Genomic DNA, 25475 nt, shown 5'->3' with positions numbered 1-25475 from the left:
TAGCCTAAATAAACCTTATTAAATCTACTCCAATTTGAAAAAAAATCAATTTTAAAAGTTAAAACAAGTCAGTGTCTGTTATAAGAAATTCTTTTTATCTGGGGTAATATTTTCCCCTTGGCACAACAATCTCAGCCAAGGGACTCAACACTACTTAATTTCTTTTTTCTAACAGCTTTCCTTGGAACATTTTCTCCATCCCTTATGGAGCATTCATTATCCAGAATGTTCAAGCTCATATTAGCAATTTCTATCATCAAGCAATGGAATTTCTGAAAATGATGGCCGCATTTCAAATCAGTCTGCAGTCCTTTCACGATATGCACTGTAACTTCAGTGTCACTAAAGATTGGGTCTGCAGCTCCCTGGCTTTGGAGCTATACTTTCTCCATCATTTTAGAGCTCTTTTCATCAACTCCATTATTTTATTTAAAGAATCACAAAATCTATTTTATTTATTTCCTTTTGAGACAAGTTTTTAAAACCCTATAATACAATAAACCTTAAAATCTTGGATTGCCTCTTGTTTCAACATTCTTGCATCATGAACTGAGTGAGAATTTTAGAATTGTATCTTCCTGGCTAGAGAAGTGAAATATGTAACATGCCCAGGCAGAAATATTTCGGGGTGCTGCCATCTGGTTTTGCCTTCACTGGGATTAAGGGTCTCAACTGCACTCAGACTGGCCATGTGTTGATATAGTACTGTATAATCATACTGAGAGAAGTGTCTCTAACTTCAGGACTTTATAAAGACAAAAAGAATTGTCAGGATTATTGAATTCACATTTCAGTAAAAATTGTAAGAAGTTTATTATCCATACTTCTATGTTGGAACACATAGCAATATAGAAGGTTTAGCGACTGGTAAAAAATTTTGACTGTCATGAAGGGAACAGTTGTGGTGGTCTTTACTTCTGTGTAGCTCTGCATCATTGTTCTTCCCCTGAATGGTCTTATTTAAGAATCCTCGTCACTCTCACAGATCATTTGTATTCTTCTATCATTGACCATGGGAGATGCAGAAGGTTGTAGCAGCTTTCTCTCTCTGCCTCTATGCCCGGAGTCTGATGTCTGTGTAGCAGCCTCACTGTAATGCTGATATCTGAGCACTGGGACACCGGAGCAGCAGTGGAAGCCCCACCTTCTGCTAGTGATGTAGCTGCACTTGCATTGTCCTGTGATACTTGCTGTGCAGCATCAACAATATACTCGCCAACCACCTCAGGAAAGTAATTTAAGACTATCAAGGGCATCATTATTGAAGTATCTTCATGCCCAGTTGTTGGACTGCAGGTGTCCTTTGACAGTCAGAGGGAATCATCAGAAGCAATTCATCTGTTTTCTGACCTTCCTGATCTAAAACATCTGACTAGTAGAGCAAAATCTTGGACACAAAAATGATCTAAAGGGCATCAATACAAACATAAAAGTCTCTTCATGGCCCTCTCTTGCTATAAGGAATGTGCAGCCACATGAAATGGAGATTCACTGACTCAAATAGTAGAATAGAAAACAGGTGATATGGTTGAATTCTCTTTCAATTCCAAGCCTTTCACAAAACCTGACTCTCTCACCCTACTAATGTCTTCCTTCTTTGGACTCCTGCTGCATTTAGTCTCTACCGTGCATTACCACGTGGCTGTATACTGACCTCTACATGCTGCCATGGGTCCATGCCCTAGTTTTTACTCTGCAATCTATCTTTGAGAACGAGTACTCCCAAAGTCGTGAGACTCTCTCTTCATCTACCCTGAATATATAGACTCTGTCACACGTTCAATAAATACTATTTTTTGATAGCAGTGCTCTCACAATTCACTAAGGACATAATTCACAAGGACCTTCTTGTCATGTCACCCTTCCCAAAATAAAAGCAAATATTCCCCAAAACCAGACACTCTCAAGAAGAACCACTGTCAAGCATTTCTTTTTGAACCAGAGTAGGTATAGAATGGAAGTTGCACAGTAACGTGATCCCATTCTGCACCTGTCACCCCAGGAATTCCTGCTGTAAGTGCAACGCAGATCTGCATGATGACAATGTCTATTGCGTCATCACTGCCAATCTCCTCATGAAAATGCCAACATCTGGCATCCCCCCCACATTCCTCCAAGTGAGCCCGGGAGGCTTGCTCAGGAGTCTGCATCATGGTGGCAGAGTACCAGTGCTCCACTCTGGGGTGAAGAAAGGCTCATTCTGGATAACTTTCTCTCACAGATTATTTTGCAGTCTTTTTAAAAAAAATGAGTTGTAAGCTCAACTGTGGTAAAACCACATTTGACCTGTGACCCTAACAGAGAGGAAAAGAGACCTGTGTGGCCTACTGTGCTAGTAAAGCATGAAGTAAGAGTTTATTCACTTTTCCCTATGGACCTCTATAGCAAAAATAAACAATTGCTAGTTCTAACCCTCCAACCAAGTGCCGTTATTATATAGAATCCCCTCCCCAAGGAATCTATAGCTACTTCTATCTATAGCAACACCCTTCAACTATCCAAGTAGCATCTATTTAAAATTAAAACATGATACACAAACAATGGTATGTTTATTTAGTCTGCAAATAATGCTTGGTATTTACATAGAGTCACTCATAAATTCTATATAATAATTCTGCATCCACTAATATATGGTCCATGGATTGAGAATAACACTATTCATTTGACAAGAATTGGCCAAAAATGAGCACTGTCTTGAGTTGCCATATTATTCACTTAACAGTAAACTGCCTTAGAAAAAGGATCTCATTTGTATTGTTCAGTTTTATCCCCATGGCCCAGAACAGTGAAATGTCACATAGTAGGCATTAATTAGACAATTGTTAAATGTTACATGAATTCACGTAATTTAATTTTGCTTTTCATGTGTTTGTATTTTCTCCAATTAGATTATGTGTTATTCAGATAAGGGTTATTTTATTCATTGCAGCATTGTGGAGTAGTTGCTCCTTCAATACAAGTTAAAAAAGCACAGAGAACTTCATTAAAGAGAAACCCAAAGAAATCTACACCAAGACACATCATAATTAAAATACCAAAGCTAAGAGATAAAGAGAAAATATTAAAAGCTGCTAGAGAACAAAAGGCTATCATCTACAAAGAAGTCCCCATAAAGATGACATTGACTTCTCAACAGAAACACTTGAGGCCAGAAGGGAATGGCAAGAAATATTCAAAGTAATGCAGAACAAGAGCGTAAAACCAAAACTTCTTTATCCAGCAAGGTTATCATTTAAAATTGAAGAAGAAATAAAAAGTTTCCCAGAAAAAAAAACCTCAAGGAATTCATTACAACCAAACCAATGCTATGAGAAATGTTAAGGGGCCTGTTGTAAACAGAACAAAAAGGGAAAAGAATATAGTAAAAAAAGAGATAGGGCTTTAAGGAATAAAATGGCAATAACAACTACATACAAATAATTACCTTAAATGTAAATGAATTAAATAATCCAATCAAAAGACATAGGCTAGATGCATGAATAAGAAAACAGGACCCATACATATGTTGTCTACAAGAGACACACCTCAAAACAAAAGATACACATAGACAGAAGGTAACAGGATGGAAAATAATATTTCATGCAAATGGAAATGAAAAAACACTGGGGTAGCAATACTTATATCAGACAAAATGGACTTTAAAACAAAGGCTATAGTAAGGGATAAAGAAGGTCACTACATAATGATAAAGAGAGTAATCCAACAGGAAGATATAACCATTATAAATATCTATGCACCTAATATAGGAGCACCTAAATATATAAAGCAGACTTTGATGCATTTAAAGGGCGAGGTCAACAGCAATACTATAACAGTAGGGGGTTTCAATACCCCACTAACATCACTAGATAAATCCTCAAGAAAGAAAATTAACAAAGAAAGAGCAGACTTAAAAGACACACTAGATCAACTTGATTTAATAGATATCTTCAGAACCTTTCACCCTAAGGCAGCAGAATATACATTCTTTTCAAGTGCTTATGGTACATTCTCTATGAGAGACCACATGTTAGGGCACAAAAGTGGTCTCAACAAATTTAAAAAGATTGAAATTATATCAAGCACTTTCTCTGATCACAATGGCATAAAACTAGAAATCAACCACAACTGAAAAATACTCAAACACATAGAAACTAAATAACATGTTATTAAATAATGAATGGGTTAACAATAAGATCAAAGAAGAAATAAAAATATTGCTAGAAATGAATGATAATGATCATACAACAACTCAAAATTTATGGGACACAGCAAAAGCAGTACTGAGAGGGGATTTCATAGCACTACAGGCATACCTTAAGAAGCTAGAAAAAGCCCTGGCCGGTTGGCTCAGCGGTAGAGCATCGGCCTAGCGTGCGGAGGACCCGGGTTCGATTCCCGGCCAGGGCACATAGGAGAAGCGTCCATTTGCTTCTCCACCCCTCCGCTGCGCCTTCCTCTCTGTCTCTCTCTTCCCCTCCCGCAGCCAAGGCTCCATTGGAGCAAAGATGGCCCGGGCGCTGGGGATGGCTCTGTGGCCTCTGCCCCAGGCGCTAGAGTGGCTCTGGTTGCAACATGGCGACGCCCAGGATGGGCAGAGCATCGCCCCCTGGTGGGCAGAGCATTGCCCCATGGTGGGCGTGCCGGGTGGATCCCGGTTGGGCGCATGCGGGAGTCTGTCTGACTGTCTCTCCCTGTTTCCAGCTTCAGAAAAATGCAAAAAAAAAAAAAAAAAAAAAAAAGAAGCTAGAAAAAGCTGCAATAAATAACTTAACCCTGTATCTAAAAGAACTAGAAAAAGCTCACCAAGTAAAGCCCAGAGGTAGTAGAAGGAAGGAAATAATAAAGATCAGAGTGGAAATAAATGACATAGAGGCTAAAAAAAGAATACAGAGGATCAGTGAAACCAAGAGATAGTACTCTGAAAAGGTAAACAAGATCAATGAACCTTTAACAAGACTCACCAAGAAAAAAAGAGAGAGAACTCAGATAAACAAATTTAGAAATGAGAGTGGAGAAATAACAACTGACACAAAATACTGACACAGAAATACAAAATATTGTAGGAAAATACTATGAAAAACTGTATGCCAAAAAATTAGACAACCTAGGTGAAATGAAAAAATTTCTTGAAACATATAATCTTTCAAAATACAATCTGGAAGAATCAGAAAACCTAAACAGATTGATTACAACAAATGAGCTCAGAACAGTTATCAAGAACTCCCAGCAAACAAAAGTCCTGAATCGGATGGCTTCACAGGTGAATTCTACCAAATATTCAAAGAAAAACTAACTCCTATCCTTCTCAAGCTATTTCAAAAAATTTAAGAGGAAGGAAGACTTCCAAGCTCCTTTTATGAGGCAAGCATAATTCTGATTCCAAAACCAGGCAAAGACAACACAAAGAAAGAAAATTATAGGCCAATATCCCTGATGAATTTAGATGCTAAAATCCTCAACAAAATATTAGCAAACTGGATCCAGCAATACATGAAAAAAATCATACATCATGATCAAGTGAGATTTACTCTGGGGAGGAAAGGATGGTAAAATATTCATAAATCAATGTGATTCATCACATAAACAAAAAGAAAAAGAAAAACCACATGATAATTTCAACAAATGCAGGAAAAGCATTTGATAAAATCCAACACCCATTTATGATCAAAACTCTTAGCAAAGTGGGAATACAGGGAACATACCTCAATATGACAAAGGCCATCTATGACAAACCCACAGCCAATATCATAATCAATTGGCAAAAATTAAAAGCAATCCCCTTAAGATCAGGAACAAGGCAGGGGTGCCCCCTTTTCTCCACTCTTATTCAACATAGTACTGGAAGTCCTAGCCAGAGCAATCAGACAAGACAACAAAATAAAAGCCATCCAAATTGGAAAAGAAGAAGTAAAACTATCATTATTTGCAGATGAAATGACACTGTATATAAAAAACCCTGAAGTCTCAGTCAAAAAACTACTTGGCCTGATAAATAAATTCAGCAAGGTATCAGGATATAAAATTAATACACAGAAATCAGAGGCATTTTTATACACCAACAAAGAACTGTCAGAAAGAGAAATTAAGGAAACAATCCCCTCTACTACTGCAACACACAAAAAATGTACCTAGGAGTAAATTTAACTAAAGAGATTAAAGATCTGTACCTGAAATATTATAAAACATTGATAAAAGAAATCAAGGAAGATACAAACAAGTGGAAGCATATACAGTGTTCATGGATAGGAAGAATAAACATTAAAATGTCTATATTACCTAATTTATAATTCATAAATTCAATGCAATATCAATTAAAATACCAATGACATACTTCAAAGATATAAAACACATATTCCAAAAATTTATATGGAACCAAAAAAGAACACGAATAGCCTCAGCAATCTTGAAAAAGAAGAATAAAGTGGGAGGTATCACACTTCCTGATATCAAGTTATACTACAAGGCCATTGTACTCAAAACAGCTTTGTACTGGCATAAGAACTGGCATATACATCAATGAAACAGAACAGAGAAGCCAGAAATAAACCCACACCTTTATGGACAACTGATATTTGACAAAGGAGGTAAGAGCCTCTTTAACAAATGGTGTTGGAAAAATTGGACAGCCATCTGCAAAAAAAATGAAACTAGACCATCAACTTACACCATTCACAAAAATAACTCAAAATGGATAAAAGACTTTAATGTAAGTTGTGAAACCATAAGCATCTTAGAAGAAAACATAGGAAGTAAGCTCACTGACATCTCTCGCAGCAATATATTTGCTGATTTATCTCCATGGCCAAGTGAAATAAAAGACAGGATATACAAATGGGACTATATCAAACTAAAAAGATTTTTTTCAGCTAAAGACAGTATGAACAGAATAAAAAAACAAACCACACAATGGGAGAACATATTTGATAATACGTCTGATAAGAGGTTAATAACCAAAATTTATAAAGAACTTGTAAAACTCAACACCATGAAGAAAAACAATTCAATCCAATCAAAAAATGGGCAAAAGAATTGAATAGACACTTCTCCAAAGAGGACATACATATGGACAATAGATGAAAAAATGTTCAACATCCATAATTATTAGAGAAATGCAAATAAAAACCACAATGAGATATCACTTCACACCAGTCAGAATGGCGCTCATTAACAAAACAACACGATAGGTAGAGAAAGGGGAACCCTCCTGCACTGGTGATGGAATGCAGACTGGAGAAGAGTATGGAGATTCCTCAAAAAATTAAAAATGGAACTGCCTTTTGACCCAGCCACCCCACTTTTAGGAATATATCCCAAGAACACCATATCACTGACTCAAATAAAGAAATGCACCCCCAATATTATGGCAGCATTGTTCACAGTAGCAAAGATCTGGAAACAGTCCAAGTGTCTGTCAGTGGATGAGTGGATTAAAAAGCAGTGGTACATATATACTATGGAATAATACTATGGGGCCATGTTAAAAAAAAAAAAGGAAATCTTACCTTTTGCGACAACATGGATGGACCTGGAAACTATTATGTTAAGTGAAATAAGCCAGGCAGAAAAAAAAAAAAATTTCATATGACCTCACTCATTTGAGGAATCCAAGGAACAATGTGAACTGAGAAATGGAATAGAGACAGAGGTGGGATCAAAGGAACCAGAGGAAAAAAGAACAGAGGGAAAGGGGATGATAGGATAGAATAAAGCTGGAAAGAAGTGGGGAGGGCTCTGTGGGGTGGGGCTAAGGGAGATGTTGAGGGGAATACGGGGCAGGGGGGATATATTCGGGGTGACACTAGAATCTATGTAAACATAATAAATTAAATTTTAAAAAGTGTCCTGTCTTGTGCAACATTCCACTATTTCTGCCTACCATTGTCATTGAGTTATTATACAACTCTGTAAATTATTAAAAGAACTGACCACAGATCAAATGATTTGTGCCCAAAGAAACGCAAGTGAAATTTGTCCAATTGGAATATAATGGATATCTCCATTATGGAAATGGTACTTCCAAACATGACATTTTATTTTCCCATGGATCTTGCCTAGTTTTATGTCTATTAGCAAATTAATTTCAGCATTCCCATTACCTATGTATGTGTCTGTTCTTCAAATTCTCTTCTGAATGAGGTTTAATATACACTGGTTCTATCATTAGTTAATGAGCTAAATAAAAATCTGTGGCATGTTTTCATTTTATATTTGTACTCAAATTATAACTTTATTGTTTTGAAAATTATCCTGTAAATCTCTTTCTTCTCCCAGATCTATTGAAACAACAGAAACCATGCCTTTAAAAGAATATCCCATGCCAGCACTAAAAAAAAGAAAGTTGACCATCAGCAGATGAGGAATCCTTGACAAAAAGCACTTGGGATCAGAATGGCAGGGAAACACAAGGCAGGAAAAGTTACAACTCTGCTGCCACAAAGGGAACTTCGGTTCTTCCCAAGAGAGCCTGAGAAACCTCAACCTCAGATGCAACAAACACAGAGAGTGACATGCACCTTGCAAGAATGAACCCTGGCAGGCCACAGCGGTAATGTGCACTTACCCTCGGGCTCAAACACAAATAACTCCTTTTTAAAATAAGCAAATATACTTGGAGGGAAGAGTGTTCTGCAGGGATATTAGGAGACTGACAGAAGCAGGGAGCCTGAGATCTGGACCTCTGCCATAAAAAGGAGGGAAGACTGGACCCAGGAATGAAAACACACAAAAGCAGTCCACCTCTCGAACAAAGACTCCTAATATTGGCCAACGAAGCAGCCAGCTTCTTGCTCCCTACCTGCTCTCCATTCATACATTCCCCCCAATCCTACTATTTTCTGTTTTCTAATCATTAGAGAGAGATGTGTACATCCTCCTTATTCTGGCACCTTTCCCATTCTTTTTTTTTTTTAAATAATTTTATTTTTTTAATGGGGTGACATCAATAAATCAGGATACATATATTCAAAGATAACAAGTCCAGGTTATCTTGTCGTTCAATTATGTTTCATACCCACCACCCAAAGTCAGATTGTCCTCTGTCACCTTCTATCTTGTATTCTTTGTGACCCTCCCCACCCCCTATCCATCTCCCATTCCCCCCTCCCCCCCGTAACCACTACACTCTTATCAATGTCTCTTAGTTTCACTATTATGTCCCACCTACGTATGGAATAATACAGTTCCTGTTTTTTCTGATTTACTTATTTCGCTTCGTATCATGTTATCAAGATCCCACCATTTTGCTGTAAATGTTCCGATGTCATCATTTCTTATGGCTGAGTAGTATTCCATAGTGTATATGTGCCACATCTTCTTTATCCAGTCATCTATTGATGGGCTTTTTGGTTGTTTCCATGTCCTGGCCACTGTGAACAATGCTGCAATAAACATGGGGCTGCATGTGTCTTTACGTATCAATGTTTCTGAGTTTTTGGGATATATACCCAGTAGAGGGATTGCTGGGTCATAAGGTAGTTCTATTTTCAGTTTTTTGAGGAACCACCATACTTTCTTCCATAATGGTTGTACTACTTTACATTCCCACCAACAGTGTATGAGGGTTCCTTTTTCTCCACAGCCTCTCCAACATTTGCTATTACCTGACTTGCTAATAACAGCTAATCGAACAGGTGTGAGGTGGTATCTCATTGCCGTTTTGATTTGCATTTCTCTAATAGCTAAAGAAGATGAGCATCTTTTCATATATCTGTTGGCCATTTGCATTTCTTCCTGGGAGAAGTGTCTATTCATATCCTCTTCCCATTTTTTTATTGGATTGTTTGTTTGTTTGTTGTTGAGTTTTATGAGTTCTTTGTATATTTTGGATATTAGGCCCTTATGTGAGCTGTTGTTTGAAAAAATCATTTCCCATTTAGTTGGCTTTCTGTTTATTTTGTTATCAGTTTCTCTTGCTGAGCAAAAACTTCTTAGTCTGATGTAGTCCCATTCATTAATTTTTGCCTTCACTTCTCTTGTCATTGGAGTCAAATTCATAAAATGCTCTTTAAAACCCAGGTCCCTGAGTTGAGTACCTATGTCTTCTTCTATGTACTTAATTGTTTCAGGTCTTATGTTTAGATCTTTGATCCATTTTGAGTTAATTTTTGTACAGGGGGAGAGAATGTAGTCCAGTTTCATTATTTTGCATGTGGCTTTCCAGTTTTCCCAGCACCATTTATTGAAGAGGCTTTCTTTTCTCCATTGTGTGTTGTTGGCCCCTTTATCAAAAATTATTTGACTATATATATGTGGTTTTATTTCTGGACTTTCTATTCTGTTCCATTGGTCTGAGTGTCTATTTTTCTGCCAATACCATGCTGTTTTGATTGTTGTGGCCCTATATAGAGTTTGAAGTCAGGTATTGAAATGCCCCCAGCTTCATTCTTTTTCTTTAGAATTGCTTTGGCTATTCGGGGTTTTTTATAGTTCCATATAAATCTGATGATTTTTTGCTCTATTTCTTTAAAAAATGTCATTGGAAGTTTGATGGGAATTGCATTAAATTTGTATATTGCTTTGGGTAATATAGCCATCTTGATTATATTTATTCTTCCTAGCCAAGAACAAGGTATATTCTTCCATCTCATTATATCTTTTTCGATTTCCCTTAACAATGGTTTATAGTTTTCATTATATAAGTCCTTTACATTCTTTGTTATGTTTATTCCTAAGTATTTTATTTTTTTTGTTGCAATCGTGAAGGGGATTATTCTTTTGAGTTCCTTCTCAGTTGTTTCATTGTTGGCATATAGAAAGGCTATTGACTTCTGTATGTTAATTTTGTATCCTGCGACCTTACTGTATTGGCTTATTGTTTCTAATAGTCTTTTTGTGGATTCTTTGGGGTTTTTGATGTATAGGATCATATCATCTGCAAAAAGTGATACCTTTACTTCTTCTTTTCCGATATGGATGCCTTTTATTTCTTTGTCTTGTCTGATTGCTCTGGCTAGAACCTCTAGTACCACATTAAATAAGAGTGGAGAGAGTGGACAACCCTGTCTTGTTCCTGATTTAAGGGGGAAAGCCTTAAGTTTAGTGCCATTTAATATGATGTTAGCTGATGGTTTATCATATATGGCCTTTATCATGTTGAGATATTTTCCTTCTATACCCATTTTGTTGAGAGTCTTAAACATAAAATTGTGTTGTATTTTATCGAAAGCCTTTTCTGCGTCTATTGATAAGATCATGTGGTTTTTGTTCTTTGTTTTTTTGATATGGTGTATTACATTAACCGTTTTACGTATGTTGAACCATCCTTGAAATTCTGAGATGAATCCCACTTAATCATGATGTATTATTTTTTTAATATGTTGTTGTATTCGATTTGCTAGTATTTTGTTTAGTATTTTAGCATCTGTATTCATTAGAGATATTGGTCTGTAGTTTTCTTTTTTTGTGCCATCCTTGCCTGGTTTTGGTATGAGGGTTATGTTGGCCTCATAAAATGTGTTTGGAAGTATTGCTTCTTCTTCAATTTTTTGGAAGACTTTGAGTAGAATAGGAACCAAGTCTTCTTTGAATGTTTGATAAAATTCGCTGGTATAGCCGTCTGGGCCTGGACTTTTATTTTTGGGGAGGGTTTTAATGGTTTTTTCTATTTCTTCTCTACTGATAGTTCTGTTTAGGCTTTCTGCTTCTTCTTGACTCAGTCTAGGAAGGTTGTATTTTTCTAGGAATTTATCCATTTCTTCTAGGTTGTTGAATTGAGTGGCATAAAGTTTTTCATAGTATCCTACAATAATTCTTTGTATATCTACGATGTCCGTGGTGATTTCTCCTCTTTCATTTTGGATTTTGTTTATATGAGTTCTTTCTCTTTTTTCCTTGGTAAGTCTTGCCAAGGGTTTGTCAATTTTGTTGATCTTTTCAAAGAACCAGCTCCTTGTTCTATTAATTTTTTCTATAGTTTTTCTGTTCTCTAAATCATTTATTTCTGCTCTGATTTTTATTATCTCCTTTCTTCGGCTGGTTTTGGGTTGTCTTTGTTCTTCTTTTTCTAGTTCCTTAAGGTGGGAAGTTAAGTGGTTCACTTGGGCTCTCTCTTGTTTGTTCATATATGCCTGAAGTGATATGAACTTCCCTCTTATCACTCCTTTTGCTGCATCCCATAGATTCTGATATGTTGTATTGTCATTTTCATTAGTCTGTATATATCTTTTGATCTCTGCACTTATTTCTTCTTTGACCCATTCATTTTTAAAAGTATGTTGTTTAGTTTCCACATTTTTGTGGGATTTTTTCCTCTTTTTTGCAGTTGAATTCTAGTTTCAAGGCTTTATGATCAGAAAATATGCTTGGTACAACTTCAATTTTTCTGAATTTGCTGATGTTGTTTTTGTGGCCCAACATATGGTCAATTCTTGAGAATGATCCATGTACACTGGAGAAAAATGTATACTCAGTCACTTTGGGATGAAATGTCCTGTAGATGTCTATCATATCCAGGCGCTCTAGTGTTTTGTTTAAGGCCACTATGTCTTTGTTGATTCTCTGTTTGGATGACCGATCTAGAGCCATCAGCGGTGTATTGAGGTCTCCAAGTATGATTGTATTTTTGTCAGTTTTTGTTTTAAGATCAATAAGTAGCTGTCTTATATATTTTGGTGCTCCTTGGTTTGGTGCATATATATTAAGAATTGTTATGTCTTCTTGATTCAGTGTCCCCTTAGCCATTATGAAAAGGCCATTTTTGTCTCTGAGTACTTTTCCTGTCTTGTAGTCAGCATTATCCGATATGAGTATTGCTACACCTGCTTTTTTTTGGATGTTATTTGCTTGGAGTATTGTTTTCCAGCCTTTCACTTTGAATTTGTTTTTATCCTTGTTACTTAGATGAGTTTCCTGTAGGCAGCATACAGTTGGATTTTCTTTTTTAATCCATTCTGCTACTCTGTGCCTACCTTTCCCATTCTTGATGACTGAATAAAGAGCACTGGCATTTTCTGAGAATGCATTGATAAACTCCTTTTTACCTAGGTCCATAAACTTAAACCCAGTATTCAACACTAGGTATTATCTTTCTCCTATCTATTATTATGCCTGTCCTAACTTTGCCAATTTGAAAAGCACCTCCCTGCTGGGAGAAATGAAAATAAAATAGGAGTTGAATAGGTCAACCCCTCTCTGTGACCTGGTCATCCTACCTTCCTCCCTAAGAGTGGGTGGGTTATCCCTTCCACCTGGTGCTACAGGAGGGGTGAGCATGGTAACCACCCAGTCCTCTAACAAAGGTGTAAACATTTTGGTCGAATGGCATGCAAACTGTACAACCACACATGACAGCCTAAAATACATCAAAGTCTTAGTCCTCCATCAGAAATTTCATCATGAAGCAACACATCAGGACCTGACAACAACACTGCACAGGACATCAATCAGACCACTTCCTGGTATTCACACATTATCACCTATTGGAGGAGCAGTAAGCATACATAGTGTCTTAGATACCTGAATCACCTTTCCTAAATCTGCATCGTCTCTGGAAAATTGCCATGTCGTAGGCATACACTTTTAATTCAGTAATTGGTATGGGACTTCAAGCACTATTATAACCGAACAAGAGGATATTTGAGAGTGCTGATTAAAGGTGTTTCTTATAGCCCTCAAGAAAAACTATATAGGATAGGGCAAAAGGAGGTTTACAGTTGTGAGTATGCAAAACACAAAGTTTATTTATGAATAATTTATTATTATTTATGAATTATTGTTTATGAATTATTGTATTTCTTTTGACAGAGTCAGAGAGAGGGACATATAGGAACAGACAGACAGGAAGGGAGAAAGATGAGAAGCATCAATCTTCATTGCAGCACCTTAGTTGTTCATTGATTGCTTTCTCATATGTGCCTTACCAGGGGGGCTGAAGCAGAGTGACCCCTTGCTTAAGACAGCAACATTGGGCTCAAGCCAGCAACCTTGGGCTTTAAACCAGTAAGCCAGAGACCCTTGGGCTCAAGCCAGTGACCATGGGGTCATGGCTATGATCCCACGCTCAAGCCAGCAACCCTGCACTCAAGCTGGTGAGCCTGTGCCCAAGATGGAAACTTTAGGGTTTGGAACCTGGTTTGTCTGCATCCCAGTCTAAGGTCCTATCCACTGAAACACCTAATTATTGTATCATTTTTCATATAAACAACTGTTAACCTACTTTTGTCCCATCCTGTGTTGATGTATTCCATTACAATAAAATAACCTGTCAATAATTTCAAAATTAACTTTAACAAGCAATAAAAAAGGAAACCTTAAATACAGAAGAAAAATGGATACAGAGAAAAATATACTCTATGAAGATAAAACACACCATAAACCTTTGAGGGTCAGTCGGGGTGTGGAAGTGAGGAGTACAGTGAATGGAAGGGAGAATTTGCCAGCAGTCCTCTACATGTAATTTCAGACTTAATTGAGATGGAAATTTTACGATTAAAAAATCCTTAAGCATTTTTGAGATAAGAGAAAGAACGCTAAAGAACATTTAAGTCATTTTTCCCTTGCAGTACAAATCAGAGTTTAGACATTTTTATGTGATGTAACAGAAAGTTATATTTCAGCCCTGAATGAGAAAAATAGGTGATTTTAAATTTGGAAATAGAGTTTAGGAGTGAAAGATTTTATTAACATTTAAAAATGCTGTTCTGAACACACACATTAAAAAATTACAACAATGTAAAGTTCCTATATTTTAACAGCTCACTGCTTCTGCATATTCTGCTCACAGAGCAAACACATCAACTTAAATATTGAATAACACCCTTTGTCTATTATGACACACACAAAACATAGGCTTTTTCCAACATCCCCAATACTGTCTAAAAGGATTGTGGTCCTCCGTCAATTTTCCTCCTACACCACTTTCTTCTATCTTTTAAAACAGTGATTTTCAACCAGTGTGCTGTGGCACACTGATGTGCTGCAAAAAAAAATTTAAAACATGCAATACCTGACTATTTAGTCAGGGGCACTGACCTCTTTCCCCATAGTTTATCAAATAAAAAATAACAACAGCTCACACAACAGTAGCTACCTGGTATGAACGAATCAAAATTATACTTGTTTTTGGTGAGAATCAGCAAAAAGTACATTTGTTGGGTGCCACAGAATTTCAGTGGTTAGTTTATACATGTTATGAGATGAAAATCACTATTGTAAAACAAAGACCACAGCAGGACTGACATGGAATCATTCAGAGATATTCATATTTTTTTCTCTTTTAAAAATATGACAAGGCAAAGCAATCAATTTTAATCATTTTATATTTACTCATTGAGTAATACTTTTGGTTCTCAGGGACAATCAAATCTGATCTGTTAGCAAGCTGTTAATATTTAGATGCAAGGGAAATATAAAATCAGAATGTGACATAAATCGTAAATCTTATAATGCAAGTAAAATTAAAGAGAAAGTATGAATTTCTTCTAATACTTTAGTTTTGCCTTTTCATCAACAGTAGAATCACTGAGGCAGCAGAAGGAGACTATACCTACCTTGGAGGGTCATCTTATTGCATCTGTCTTCTTCTCTTTGCAACAATTAGATGCTTGACCAAGAAGCAAAAAGACCCAAATTTAATCTCAGCTTTACTACCTAACAGCTGTATGACTTCGAGCAAGAACTTTTGAGATTTTGGTACTGTCATTTATAATTCTATCCCAGACACTTTCTTGAGTTCCAGATATGTAAATTCAACTATCTTTGTGACTTCTCCACCTCATCTGTAGGGAAATGGCTGAGAGATTAAACTGCAGCTTTGAGACAAGTCTCTGGTGTGGACTTCAGACACCAAGTCCTGCAGGGGCGGAATGCTGTGTGGGCAAGCACTACTGTGGTTGTTTATAGAAAGCAGCTGATCCCTATAGCCATTTTCCTACATACCTGGGGGACATCGGTTGGTCATTTTTCTCTGCACCTAAATCCATTGTAGACTAATTTGACCCAGGCCCTGCTAATTAGCTTGATGAGCAGAGACCAATAAATACAATGAGGCTGCAGAGATCTGGGCTCTCAGTTCTGAAGGCTGGGAGTCCCCTGTACCCATCTTTTCTGTATATTGTGTGTTGTGTGTTTTTTCTTAAATCCTGCAATGCCTTCCTTTCATGAACATCCACTGCAGGGCTGGTCTCAGCACTCAACAATCCCTGAGGACCTCAATCTAATAAGAAACTAATTGATGATCTTTCACCATGAACTTGGTTTCTTCCATTGTCCTTCAACCATCCACTCAAATAAGCCAAACATCTAAAACCCATGACTGACATCATCCTCTTTTCTTTTACCAAGTTTTGCTGAATTAATACCTTTCATTTCTGTCCATGTCTCTGTATCTCCCCCAAAGCACCACCCATCCAAGCCACCCTCACTCTCATCAGGACTCCTGTGAGAGCTTCCTTGCTGGTCTATGCCTGCTACTCTTGCTCCTTTAATTATCAGCCCATCTTTTAGTATCCTTTTCCCCCATTGACTTGAAAGAGAGAGAGGAAAGGATATGGGAGAGAAAGAGAAGCATCAACTTGTTGTTCCATCCAGTCATTCCATTTAGTTGTGTATTCATTGTTGCTTGCACATGCCCTGATTAGGGATCAAACCCATGACCTCAATGCACTGGGATGATGCTTTATCCACTGAGCTATGTGTCCAGGGCCAGCAATATTCTGAAATGCAAATCTGATCATGTGACCCCCCTCCACCTAAAATATTTACATGACTTACACTAACTATTTGGAAATTCAGCAATGCTGAAATCACACAATCCTCCTTTTGGTTCCTCAGATGTGCCTGTGCCCCATACCACAGGGCCTTGGCACATGCTGCTCCCCCACCTGACATACTTCTGTCCTCCAGTCAACATAAAGTATTTCATCAGACCTCATCTCAAGTTTTACACACTCTGAGAAGCTTTCTCTCACCTCTCATATTATTTCAATTCTCCTTACATGCTCATAGTATTATTACAGTTGTAATTCCTTATTTTCATAATTATTTGAATATTATCAGTTTTCCCATTAGACTAGAAGATCCATAAGAGTACAGACTAAATCTCACTTTTCTCACATGGCATATGCACAATAAATACTTACTGAACAATGTATGAATTGATGAATATAAATAGATTAATAAAGCTATAAAATTAAGTACCCTCTAATCACCAAAATTGTACATGTATATTACTTAACCTCTCTGTATTATCACCAGCTGCATTAAAATGAAGTAAAGTTACAATAAAAGAAAAAAATACTGTTTCAAAGGAGAAATGCACTCCCATGTTTATGGCAGCATTGTTCACAATAATGAAGATCTGGAAACTGCCCAAGTGTCTGTCAAAGGATGAATGGATTAAAAAGCTTTGGTACATATACACTATGGAATACTACTCAGCCATAAGAAATGATGACATCAGATCATTTACAACAACATGGATGGACCTTGATAACATTATACTGAGTGAAATAAGTAAATCAGAAAAAACTAAGAACTATATGATTCCATATATAAGTGGGACATAAATATGAGACTCAGAGACATGAACAAGAGTGTGGTGGTTATGTGGGGGAGGAAAAGAAGGGGGTTGGGGGAGGGGAGAGGCAAAAAGAAAACCAGATAGAAGGTGATGGAAGACAATTTGACTTTGGGTGATGGGAATGCAGCATAATCAAATGTCAAAATAACCTAGAGATGTTTTCTCTGAACATATGTACCCTGATTTATCAATGTCACCCCATTAAAATGAATAAAAATTTAAAGAAGAAAAAATAAAATAAAATGAAGTGAAGTTATATAATTATGATCCCAAATTGATCCAGCGAGGTAAGGGGCAAGGGCAATACAAATATGGGAAAGACGAACAAGAAGTATGACCCATATTAGGAGAAAACAAGATAGAAAATGATAAAATAATTGAGCTGAGTCATTTATCACCATGAACAACCTCACCCAATGCAGGTTCTGATTGAACAGGTGTATTGTAAAACAGTTCAGGTCTAAAAGTTGAAATTTTTTGCTTAGGACAGCAATTTTATGGCAGTGTTTTTATTTCTGGCAGTCTAAAATATATTAGAGCAATGATTGCTTCCTGCCACCAGTGTACTGTTTTGTTGGCTGTGTTTGTGGCAAAACATTTGATTCTGGCTGTAAATGAGAGTTTCTTGATTATCCTCATTAAGACCCTGACTGCGGGCTCTGTGAACATTTTTCTGGGACAGAGCAGAGTTAGAGGCATTGGAGGACCACCCAAGAGCACAATGCAGAGATAATAACTTCAGGGTTTTTTTGTTGTTGTTGTTTGTATTTTTCTGAAGCAGGAAATGGGGAGGCAGTCAGACAGACTCCCGCATGCACCTGACTGGGATCCACCCGGCATGCCCACCAGGGGGCAATGCTCTGCCCATCTAGGGCATCAATCTTTTGCATCCAGAGCCATCCTAGCACCTGAGGCAGAGGCCATAGAGCCATCCTCAGCGCCCAGGCCATCTTTGCTCCAGTGGAGCCTTGGCTGTGGGAGGGGAAGAGAGAGACAGAGAGGAAGGAGAGGGGGAGGGGTGGAGAAGCAGATGGGCACTTCTCCTGTGTGCCCTGGCCAGGAATCGAACCTGGGACTTCTGCATGGCAGGCCGACGCTCTACCACTGAGCCAACCAACCAGGGCCAACTTCAGGGTTTTATCACTCAACTATAAAGAAGAGGGGAACACATGTCACTCTTTTTAGAAATAAGACCTTTTATGGAAAACCCTTTTTCCCAATGCTACATTCACATAGCCCAAAGTCTGGAAAATTTTGTAATTAGTTCGATTCCCTACTACATTTTGTATATGTCAAATCCTTCAAATACTTTGGCAGATAATTGTTAGTCTCCTTTGGTGACTAGCACAATAAGCCCGATGATTTCACACACTGTGCCCTTCCCCCAAGTTTACACCAACCACTGGCAACTATATAGTTTTTTCTCAAGGGCATTCCCAGCCTGGAAGATAAACCTAGAAGTAGCCTTCAGGGGCAGCAACTTGTCAGCTATTCCCTCTGGCTTTTATGGCTCCTGGAGTCTTGCTGAGAAATGGAAACCCACAGTATTGATGCTTCAAAGCCCAGAAGGGCCTGAAGGTCTCTTAACAACTATGTTTTCCAAGACACAACTCTTAATGGGAAGGTGTTCAGGATCTCCTTGTGTTGGATTAGGGACTCTAGTCTCTGAAACACCACCCAGGTCACACTCTTCAAGTCCTCAGTGCTCTGAGGGAAGACACAGGTGTGCTGACTTTCCCTCAGCACCAGGTCTTTTCCATACCCAAGTGAGCCTCTCCTAGAAGTTTAGAAAATAACCCAGAGTTCTCTCTTGGCAAATTCAAATGTAGGTATTTTGGGGACTTTATCCCCAAATCTCCTCCATCTGCCCTTCCAATAAGATGTTGAGACACTTTTGATAAACTCTTGAAGGTCACATTATCTCAGAAAAATGTTTGAGCAGAGGAAATAGGAAAAAATATAAATTACTTTTAGTACCCAGATAAATTTCTGGCAAGGTATTGTATTTGGTCTTCAGTACTTAATTTTTATTCCTAAGAAAAATAAAGACAATGTGGACCTCAAGGTGAATCTTTGAAGTATAGAATTGCCTCTATCTTCAAGTGACCAATCAAATCTTTCCAGGGATTGAGAACAAGATATATGCTAAGTTTAAGACAACTGTAAAATATTCCAATAAAAAATCCAATTACAAAATAATGGCAACACTGACCATACAAAATAAACCAAAAAGACTTGGTACACTTTCAGTAACTTGTAAATTTTGCTATTAATCCAAATTTTATATCCAAACCTAGTGGATTTTACATTGAGAGGAAGAAAGGTTATTTATATTATCAAGAAAGCATGAGTTAGACCATGAAAATATAACAACAGGAACAGAGGCATAAGGAATGCTTCTTTAATCTCAAAGTTCCCAGAATAATGCTTAGAAGCAAGACATCATACCTATGACTTATCTTTCCATGCCCTCAAAAACCACCTTAAAATCTTCTAACTTGTAAAAAACTTTCCCCAAAAGTAGAAATAATATACAGATTATTTCTCAACATCAGAGAAATGGTGCCATGAGAAGTTCCCCTGGTCTTTCCCCTTGAAGTTATATCTATTTGATCAGCTATAATTCAACAAAAAATTCCCTGTTCAACAGACAAACAGGTCTGAGAGATCTGCGAATTGAAACCTCTGAAGAGAGACTGAAAGTCAGAGAGACTGAAAGCATAGGGCAGAAAGAAAAGCAGGAGTGGGTGCTACAGACACAGCCCCAGCTCACTGCAGGTCCCTGGACAGGAAAGAAACCAGGCTGCCACCTGCACTCCAGAGGAGCAGAAAGAGACAGCAAGGGGAGTGTTCCTGCCAGAGTGGTCACTGTGCTACAGTAGACCCAGTGGCCTGAGAGCATAAAGAGACAGCAAGGGGAGTGTTCCTGCCAGAGCGGTCACTGTGCTACAGTAGACCCAGTGGCCTGAGAGCATAAAGAGACAGCAAGGTGAGTGTTTCTGCCAGAGTGGTCACTGTGTGCCACAGTAGACCCAGTGGCCTGAGAGCAGAGACAGAGCAGAGAATTGCAGTCATGGTTGCCTGGACACCAGAATTGCCAGGCACAAAAACAAAGCCACAGAGTCTGGCTGCATCCCCCACCCTCCTGGAACTAACAGCAGGCCCCAGTGAATGCTGGGCTACAGAGCACATTATCTGCAGCCCTGAGAACTGGAGAGCCAGAAGATTTTTCCCTGAGCAGCAGGCACACACTGAGGCTATTATCAGAGAAACAGGTAGAAATACAGAGATAAGGCAGCAGAGGTCTGGCAGTCCTCATTACTGAAAGAAGAACAAAGCCACAAATGCACCAGCTGGCCTCACCCAGTTCACTCCTTACACTCTTATCAAGACTGTACTGCTGGCAGCTGCTGGTTGCAGGGGATAGTGCTAGAAATTCATGGGCTCAAAACCACATCAACCACCTCATTTTCTGCTGGGGATGGTGCCCTGGGACCAAGGCAACCCAGTCACAGAGGAGAGGCCTAAGTCCCCAAGAAACACAGGGCAGTTTTCAGCATCCTGCACAGATCTGAGAAGCCAGAGTACTGCAAGAGAGACTAAAAAGCTTGTGTTTTAGCACCATCTACTGGAAAGCAAAAGAAAGACTCCTTGTCAACTTACTAAATAGGGAAGTGCAGAAGGAAGGAAGGAAGGAAGGAAGGAAGGAAGGAAGGAAGGAAGGAAGGAAGGAAAGGAGGAATGGAGGAAGGAAGGAAGGAAGGAAAGAAGGAAAGAAGGAAGGAAGGAAGGAAGGAAGGAAGGAAGGAAGGAAGGAAGGAAGGAAGGAAAGAAGGAAGGAAGGAAGGAAGGAAGGAAGGAAGGAAGGAAAATAGAAGGAAGGAAGGAAAGAAGGAAGGAAAAAAGAGAGAGAAAGATTTTATTCCCAGAGATGCCTAGGCAGAGAAGGAATTCATCAAATACCATGAATAACAAAGGTAATGAGGCAGCTTGGAAAGAAAATCTCCAAAAAATAAACTTAAAGACATTGAAATATGTGATTTAATGGCAGAGAATTTAAGATTGCAATTCTGAAAAAACTCAACAAGATACAAGAAAACACAGATAGGCAAAAACAAGATAGACTCAAAGTGAAAGGGGGGAAATGATACTCCAAGCAAATAACATCCACAGAAAAACAGGTGTAGCCATACTTTTATCTAACAAAAGATATTTCAAGATAAAAAAAAGTAGTAAGAAACAAAGACAGCCATTTTATAATGATAAAAGGGATAATACATCAAGAAGATATAACATTTCTTAATATAGATGCATCCAATGAAGGACTGCCAAAGTATATAAAGCAACCAGTAACAGAACTAAAGGAAGAAACTGGCAAAAACACAATTATTATAGGGGACCTAAATACCCCATTGACAGCTATTGATAGATTGTCCAAACAGAAAATCAATAAGAAAATATTGGCCTTAACTGTCACATTAGACCAAATGGACATAATCAACCTTTACAGAGCCTTTAATCCCAGAATATCAGATGATACATTCTTCTCTAGTGCACATGGAATATTCTCAAAAACAGACCACATCTTGCAACACAAAACTAGCCTTAAAAAATTTAAGAAGATTGAAATCATACCAAGCATATTCTCTGACCACAATACTTTGAAATTGGAAATCAACTTCAAAAATAAAGTGAGGAAAAAACCAAAAATATAGAGAGATTAAACATGCTACTAAAAAACAACTGAAAGAAATAAAGACAAAATAAAAGGAGAAATCAAAAGATACATAGAGACAAATGTGGATGACAATACATCATATCAAAACTTTTGGGATACAGCAAAAGCAGTAATAAGAAGGAAGTTTACATCATTACAGGTCTCTCAAGAAAAAATAAATCCAAATAAACAACCTTAACATTGCATGTTTATAATCTATAAAAAGAAGAAGAAATGCAGCCCAAAGTCAGCAGAAGGAAATAATAAAAATTAGAGCAGAATTAAGCAAAATAGAGAACAAAAGAACAATACAAAAGATTAATGCAACAAAGAGCTAGTTCTCTGAAAAGATCAATAAAATTGACAAACTTCTGGCTAAACTCACTAAGGAATAAAGAGAAAAGACTCAAACAAAATCAGATACAAAAAAGGAGAAGTTATGACAAATACCACATAAATACAATGGATCATACAAGAATACTATGAAAGACATAGTATGTCACCAAATTCAGTAACCTATAAAAATTAAACAAGTCCTTAGAAGTGTATAACCTTCCTAGACTGAATCACAAAGAACTGGAAAATCTAAATGGATTGACCAGTTTCTTTCCTTACACCAAAATGTTACAGAACAAAATACTTCATCTCACATGAAGGTTGCTGATACAAAAGTGAGAAATGGACTCATAAAACACCAACATTTTATATTGTTAACTTGGTCTCTTTTCAGGGGAAGGGTGGCATCTTGTGGTGCAAACACAAACTTGCTTCAATGAGCTGACTTCCTTGTGAGCAAACCAGTTTTGGAAAATGACATCTGGTTCTGAGCAACTGCATGTATTTTATTTCTTTACCCTACAGGATCAGCCCCTCTGCTGCCCTTTTGTGGCTGCAGTTGCTGTCAGGATAATCAGAGCCATGGATAGAAGGTGCCTGGTTTATTAAACACAAACTGACAACCAAACCACCAAAACAAGATGTTCCCCACATCACTGCACTCACCTCTACCCAACTTTATTCCACTGGGGCGGGGACCCTGATTTTCAGGTTTCTTGAGATTTTTCTCTCCTTGCTTACTTAGCCTAAGTGAATAACTGTTACTATAATGACAATCTTGGCACTTTGCTTCTAAAAGCCCTTGGCCTATTTCTGGGAAAGAGAGCGATAGTTGTTGGGTTCACAGGAATTCAGTGTTAGTTTTAAATTAATCACAGTTCAGGGGAAGGAGGAAAGCCCGCACACTCGGGGTCATGAGGGAAAGAAGCAAAAATGTTCCAAAACTGTTTATTTCACACTGAATAAAGGCAAGAACTCTGACACTATAATGATTTTCTTGGGAGTTAACTTGAATTGTAAACTTTGGTTTCACAGATCTAACTTGAGGGGGAGGGGCGTTTACCTTATTGGTCAGAGAGATGGAAGACAGAGGTGTGACTGTTTTCTCCTCCATGCTGAAACCATGACACCCGGTGTGGCAGCCACAATGTGCCAGGACTGAGCTCGTTTGTAGCTTTTCTATCACAACCTACCACTTTGAGGCAGCACCAAAAGCTTGCAAACTGTCCTAAACCACATTTACTAGGGCTAATAGTTTCTAATTTCTCCTTACTCTCCTTTATAAAAATATGACTGGCACACAACTGGTTTCATCACAAGCAGACTTCAATATGCATACTGTAAGTTCCCCATGTCACAAATTTTAGTGCCAAAACAGAGTTCTCTATGTAAATGTATTTTTTTTGTATTTTTCTGAAGTAAGAAGTGGGGAGGCAGAGAGAGGGACTCCCGCATGTGCCCGACAAGGATCCACCCAGCATGACCACCAGGCGGCGATGCTCTGCCCATCTGAGTGGTTGTTCCGTTGCAACCAGAGCCATTCTAGTGCCTGAGGCAGAGGCCACAGAGCCATCCTTAGTGCCCAGGCCAACTTTGCTTCAATGGAGCCCCGGCTGCAGGAGGGGAAGAGAAAGACAAAGAGAAAGGAGAGGGGAAAGGGTAGAGAAGCAGAGGGGCGCTTCTGGGCTGACACCCTACCATTGAGCCAACCAGCCAGGGCCTAGATGTATATTTTTAAAATTCTCTTTAGATTCAGGTGCTTTAACTTGTACATAATCCTATGTAAAATTTTGTGTGCATTTGACTATTTTCTTGAAAAAAATTTCCTGAAAGTAAAATTTCTGGGTCAAATAATATGCATATTTTAGGAATGTTAAAGTACATAACACTGTTGTACATCTAGTCTTTAAAACTCTTTTCATCTTGCAAAAATTAAACTCTGTATCCATTAAAGAAAAACTCCCCATTTCTCTTTCTCATCCCATAGTAGCCATCATTCTACTTTCTGTCTCTGTGAATTTGACTATACTCTGGGTACTTCATATAAGTAGAACTATACAGTATTTGTCTTTTTATTATTGATATATTTCAATGTAATTATTTTTAATATTGGAAAAACTAGAAACAACCTACTAAAGTAGAAGGGTTGAATAAACTAAGATATATCCATATTTTTATAACATGCAATTATTTGTTTTATAAGAGGGATACAGGCCATAGCCAGTTGGCTCAGTGGTAGAGCGTTGGCCTGGCGTGCGGGGGACCCGGGTTTGATTCCTGGCCAGGGCACATAGGAGAAGTGCCCATTTGCTTCTCCACCCCCACCCCCGTCCTTCTTCTCTGTCTCTCTCTTCCCCTCCCACAGCCAAGGCTCCATTGGAGCAAAGATGGCCCGGGCGCTGGGGATGGCTCCTTGGACTCTGCCCCAGGCGCTAGAGTGGCTCTGGTCGTGGCAGAGCGACGCCCTGGAGGGGAAGAGCATCGCCCCCTGGTGGGCAGAGCGTCGCCCCTGGTGGGCATGCCGGGTGGATCCAGGTCAGGCGCATGCGGGAGTCTGTCTGACTGTCTCTCCCCGTTTCCAGCTTCAGAAAAATACAAAAAAAAAAAAGAGGGATACAATTATGTCAGATTAAGGTCACTATATTGGGTACAGGTGGTAAAAACTCACAAAATTCTGACTATATTCTAAAGTTAGTGCCAATAGTATTTACAATTGGATTGGGTATGAAATTTGAGGAAAAATGACACTAGTGTTTCTTGTCAGTAGAAAGAGAAAATTGGAGATAGATTTCCTGACATTGGAAAAATAACAGGAGGAACACATTGAGACATACAGGAATCAAGAGTTGACTTTTGGTCACATTCAATCTAAGATATATAGTTAACATCTATAGAAGTTGCACATGCTATAAATAGTAGGATATA

At 38.2% G+C, this 25475-nt stretch overlaps 1 non-coding gene and 1 pseudogene across 1 annotated transcript; one reads left to right on the top strand and one right to left on the bottom strand.

The window, feature by feature from the left end:
• The window catches only part of LOC136386990 (histone-lysine N-methyltransferase PRDM9-like), a 172959-nt pseudogene that overhangs the window by 74225 nt on the left and 73259 nt on the right, over nt 1–25475 (top strand).
• Nucleotides 18546–18621, bottom strand: TRNAG-GCC (transfer RNA glycine (anticodon GCC)). Its single transcript has one exon. It is a non-coding gene; the product is annotated as a tRNA-Gly (tRNA).

Source organism: Saccopteryx leptura, unplaced genomic scaffold (genome assembly GCF_036850995.1).
Source record: "Saccopteryx leptura isolate mSacLep1 unplaced genomic scaffold, mSacLep1_pri_phased_curated manual_scaffold_36, whole genome shotgun sequence".
Lineage (NCBI taxonomy): Eukaryota > Metazoa > Chordata > Mammalia > Chiroptera > Emballonuridae > Saccopteryx > Saccopteryx leptura.
Note: the sequence above shows the minus strand (reverse complement) of the source record. Positions and strands in the feature narration are given on the sequence as shown.